Source organism: Megalobrama amblycephala, linkage group LG6 (genome assembly GCF_018812025.1).
Source record: "Megalobrama amblycephala isolate DHTTF-2021 linkage group LG6, ASM1881202v1, whole genome shotgun sequence".
NCBI classification, from domain to species: Eukaryota; Metazoa; Chordata; class Actinopteri; order Cypriniformes; family Xenocyprididae; genus Megalobrama; species Megalobrama amblycephala.
Genome location: NC_063049.1, coordinates 41749672 through 41755619, shown reverse-complemented (window position 1 = coordinate 41755619; position 5948 = coordinate 41749672).

The following is a 5948-nucleotide window of genomic DNA, read 5'->3' as shown; positions in this document are numbered from 1 at the left end:
TTGGGTTAAATAAAACTACCCAGCAGGTTGGGCAAACATTTAACCCAACCACTGGGTTAAAACAACCCAATTGCTGGGTTTGTCCATTTTCAACCCAACTTGGGTTGTTTTTAACCAAACATTTTTTAGAGTGTACCCTTAATGTGATCAAATAAAGTTCATATTATCCACCCCTACTTTATGCCTATAGCCAAAGTACTACATTCACACTGATTCTGTCAATAGCATCGTGCTTTTCCCTAGAAACTGTCTGCAGTACACTCACACACTTGCCATCTAAACACACTTGGTGCATTAAAAAATGCACTTGGCTCTTCTCCAACAAGTCGCCCTCCAGGGAGACACAACGCTACAGTGGTTCCATAATTAAGCCATTGGCAAACAAAGAAATAGTCAGCTAAATGCTTCCTGGATATGAATCATAACAGATCTGCTGGGACTTACTAGACGTGAGTTTTTTTCTCAGCTCAACAGACTAATTGGTTCCCCTGCTCATTGTTTGTCATGCACAGTAATATGAAAGCACCTTAACTCAGATCCCCTCATCCAAAACCAGACTCAATTCACACGCATCGGGCTGCAGGCGCTCCTTTAGCTCTCTCTCTCTCTCTCTCTGTCACTCGCCAATTAAACAAGACTGATACGTTTGATTTGAACCAAGCACCTGTCTGCTGGCAGTGATGGAAAACAGGACAGATACTGGAATTATAATTACTCAGTGACCATGTTTACATGCACACCATCTTCCGATTATGGTGATCGGCATATTCCGAATACACAAAAACATGCATGCCCTTTTCACCACTATTCTCTTGTGATAATACTAGAGATGCTCTATAATGATACATATTTATTTCAATTCATTTGTAATAAAAAAGTAGTCTGAGAAATTATAATACTTTTAATCAGAGTCTGACAGAAATGTATCGGCCAATTTCTTGACATATATATATATATATATATATATATATATATATATATATATATATATATATATATATATATATATATATATATTGTGTTTTTGTTTGTGTTTGGTTATATTTATTACATACACACACATATATATATATATATATATATATATATATATATATATACACACACACACATGCATGTATATAATATATTTAACAAACATATAAATATATTTTCTATATAAAATATTTATATATAATATAAATTATGTAGACATAAATATAGAAATATACATGTATACATGTTAATGTTTCTTAAATACGTATGTGTAATAAATATACACAGTACACACACATGTTATGTAAACAAACTTTTATTTTGGATGTGATTAATCATTTGACAGCACTATATATATATATATATATATATATATATATATATATATATATATATATATATATATACACATACACATACACATACACACACATCAAAGTGGAAAACCTTAGTGTAATATATTTAATATACAATACATGCATCATGTTATGTTTTCTGATGTAAATTATATCAGCGACTGTCAGACTATCATTCTTACAGTGAAACTTAATCTATGTAATGGTGCCGTTCAAGTTTCTGGCCAGCTAAATAACATTTTTTTCGCCAAAAGTAATTTTAGCTCACATTTGTCATGTTCACATAATAACACAATTATTGATTCTGCAATAATTGATTCTGATTGGTTCATCAGGTCACTCTGCGGTCAAATATATTTTTTTGTACACTGATGATCATTAAACAAAATAATTAACCCAGGCATCCTATGCAGGCAAACTTCATATTATTTCATAACATATTCTGCAATTTTACTCTACTCTGTCTTTCTTCTCACATAATAATAATTTCTCAAAGCAATCTTTGATGTCCACTTATTTATTTGTTACGTCGGCGTGTAATAAGACATTCATGATCAGGATGATACAGATCACCCAGTCAGGGTTTATTTTGCGATAATGATCGCCTGACTGTACATTATCTCTGACTCGTTCACTGGATGAGGTGAGCGATTCCTCAGGTGGGAACGCGGTTTCTGTGGGCTCCAGTGGAGTGTCTACAGAGAGCTACACTTCAACATTACGTAAGCGATTGTTTCTGTAGTACGCTTCTTCTCCAACAGGCCCTTAGCAAATTGAGCTACTTTGGCGCATGAAGGGAGGTTAAAAGAACAACACTTCACAGCTAGAGACTCATCTTCAAATCTGTGACTGGAAGAGAAGAGTTGGAAAATGGGCTCTATTTTTGCAAATTGATGTCCATTTTCTCTCGAGTAAATACATCCTCAAAATATACTTCTGTAGAGATGTGCTAAACAGCACCTGAATATTCATTTTCGGGAAATCGCAAACTGCCGTTTTGAATGCAAATGTGACGGCACGTATCATCGCCGGCGAGAGCTAAGAGACACGTAAACATCTAATGGACGTAAATGTGTAATTTTCCAACGGGATCTCATAGGTATGTACTGTAAAGTGTGCTTATACTGTACATACTAACATCATTTTTTCATGCACTTAGACGTATGAAATGTACAGTTTCAACCTATATGGCCATCAGTCATTTTAACTTTTGATACATGCAAATGTTTGAGGTGCATAATGTTGAATACATAAGATGAGTTTTTATCATAGATATAAAATGAGATCAAATAAAACATCACATTGTGTGATGCATTATAATGGCTTTATCCTGTTCTGTGTGATTTCTGAAGACTCACTGTGACAGCACATGAAATGAGTATGAGTGTTTCATATTTTATACTTGCTGAATTAATTAAATTTAAGGAAAATTTATTTTATTAGTTGTTTTAATAATCTTAGACCTTTAAAAGTCAATTATCATTTATGTATTTGACATTAAAAGGTCTTTAATGCACAGTGTTTCTATCAGAAGATTCGTACATTCCTAAAACTGTACTTATGTACAAATATTAATGCTGCCAATACTGTCAGTAAGTTAATAATAATATTAATATGTAGATATGACCTATGAATATGAATGAGCTCACCCTGAATGTTCTGTAAAGATGTTCCCTCAGCACAGATCTGTGAATGGAGGGCTGATTTATAAAAACTTCTTGGTTACACTTTATTTCGATGATCCACTTTTGGCATTCAGTTAGGTGTTAGGGTTTGGTTAAGTAGAATAATGGTGTTTTCACACTTGGGTCCTCTTTAAAAGAACCAAACTCAGACCCCTTTAAGTGGACAAAGAGGTGAACCAAGTAAAAAAGGATCCAGTTCTCTTTATTTTCACACTGTCCCTGTCCCTGAAAGAGGACTCAGATCCTTTTTTGGTCCACTTTTTTGGACCACCTCCTGAGATGGTCTCGGTTTGGTTCGTCTTTAAAGGTACCCTAGAATGTTCTTCCACAAGATGTAATATAAGTCTAAGGTGTCCCCTGAATGTGTCTGTGAAGTTTCAGCTCAAAATACCCCATAGATTTTTTTTATAAATTTTTTTAACTGCCTATTTTGGGGCATCATTAACTATGCACCGATTCAGGCTGCGGCCCCTTTAAATCTCGCGCTCCCCGCCCCCCGAGCTCTCGACTATAATACAGTGCATAAACAAAGTTCACACAGCTAATATAACCCTCAAATGGATCTTTACAAAATGTTCGTCGTGCATGCTGCATGGGTCTGAGATCGTTTGGAGTGTTCACGTATGGGCCAAAAATCACGCAAACCGCACTCAGACCCCTGAAAAGGACCAAGTGTGAAAACACCCTAAGTTGACATGTAGTTGCAAAGTTACTTATAGCCAGTAGAATGTCTGTTGGGAAGCATCTGAATAAAGAGATAGTAGATATTAAGCAGATAGTCTACTAATACTCTAATGAGAGTTAGTTGACATGTAGTTGCAAAATAGTAAAATGTCTAAAGTGGACCATCAAAATAAAGTGCTAGCAACTTCTTTCTGAGAAATCTCATAAAATGATGAATGCATGGAAGGGTCATCCTGCAGAAATACACTCTCTGTCTAACGGATGAGCAGAATCCCTGAAAAACATAACTTTTTCAGTTTACAACAAAATATAGACTTTTCTAGACTAAATGTGAACATGCATTTACTCATCTCACTTGCACAAAAACATTCAGTATTCCTCAAAATGAATGAAAACAGTGAAATGCAATCTCAGAATTTTATGCAAACCTGTAATAATTAAATATATTAAATTACACTGATATACTTTATTTAATCTCACTTTATTAACCAGTGTCTTTGCTGCTTATCATCCTTGATCTAATTGAACCACACTAATAAGCAAAAATAACTTTAGAATGGCAGCACAGCTGAAAGGTTTGTTTGAGCTGCGCCCTCTACTGTACAGGAGTTAATATGCATTACCTTCAGCCTGAGGCTTATTCATTTCACATTTGCCAAAAATAGAACTTTTTTTTGTTATTAAAAAACAAACAAGCAAGCCCAGCTTAGGTGAGAAAAAGTAACACAAAAGTAATGTAATGCATTACTTTTCATAAAATGTAACTAAGTAAAGCAATTAGTTACTTTTTTTTTAGGGAGTAATGCAGTATTGTAATGCATTACTTTTAAAGGCAACTTTCCCCAACACTATTAGAATGTCTAAAGTGGACTATCAAAATAAAGTGTTACCATAAATATTATAAATATTAAATATTACAATTTAGTAAAAATATTAACAAATTAAATTAAATTGATGGCATGCAACTGTCAAATGTAACTTTTTTCACTATAACTTTTTGCCACACATCAACAGATTTCTCTCTCTATTACCTCATTTCACCCTGTATATGGGATTTCATATATAGGAAGGTTTTTAAAGCTACAACCAATTTTGGTTAATTATCGGTGACCCGGCCTCAGACCTGCACCAATTAGCCGATGGCTGCTGGAGGCTTTGGGTCAGAACTGTAATGCAGTTACTGGTGAGCTCACTGTACTTCTGATGCAAGACAGAAACCTCCATGTGAAGGAAAAAAGCTTTTCCTCCAAGCATCTCACAAAATAACTGAAACCAAATAGCATCGATCATAAACAGCCCTTATAGGAATATTCAGCATTAATTACAACCTGAACTCATGGGAGGATCTTGCAAAAACATGATAATTTCAAGTCTCATAAAATAATAAATTTATTTTGAGGCAACATATCTGTGGCAGAGAGCAATTTTCATCCCTCAGTTCATAAAAAAAACAAAAAAAACTGTGCCTTTCACAAGACTTGAAATATTGTGTATGAGTCATACTGACAAAATGTATGGTACTTTTTGCTTGACAATACGTGATCACTATGAACTCTTGTTGTATGGAAAAGAGCTGTGTGAAGATCATATAAAAAATCCTTTTGTGTATTAGACAAAATATGAGTTTGAAATGACATGAGAGTGAGTAAATAATGACTCAATAATGGGTGAAAAAATAAACATGATTAAACATTGACCTAATAGTTTTTCCTGGCCGGTTCTGTAAGAAAAAAGAATGGTGTGCAAACATGAACATTTCTTCATCTATCTCTCCATCTCTGTCTGTTTGCCTGCAGGGACTTTGCTTCACTCATTCTGCTCACAGAAGTCTTGCCTGCAGGCAACCAGAGAGCCAAAGCAGAAACAAAACAGCTTGCTACAGGCTTCTTCACTCCGCTCCATTCTAACACACACAGACGGTAATCAAATCCTCTGATTTCACTAATGCACACAACACACACTTGAAGAAACACAGAGACACTTTGGACACTGTTTGAGGCCTCTTATTCCCAGACTGTTTTGATGCTTAATTCCCAGTGCAGATCAGCTGTTTGTGATATGAGATCAGAGACGCTCACTGGTGTGCTGAAATACTAGTCACTGGTTTTGCAAAAATGGTCAGGTTAGTGGCATAAAATGTTTTTTATATGTTTTTTCTTTCAAAGATAATCAGACATCTGTGTTGAGGCACTTAGTATCAAGTAAAATAGATATCCATATACAGTATATTATACATACAAACATAAAT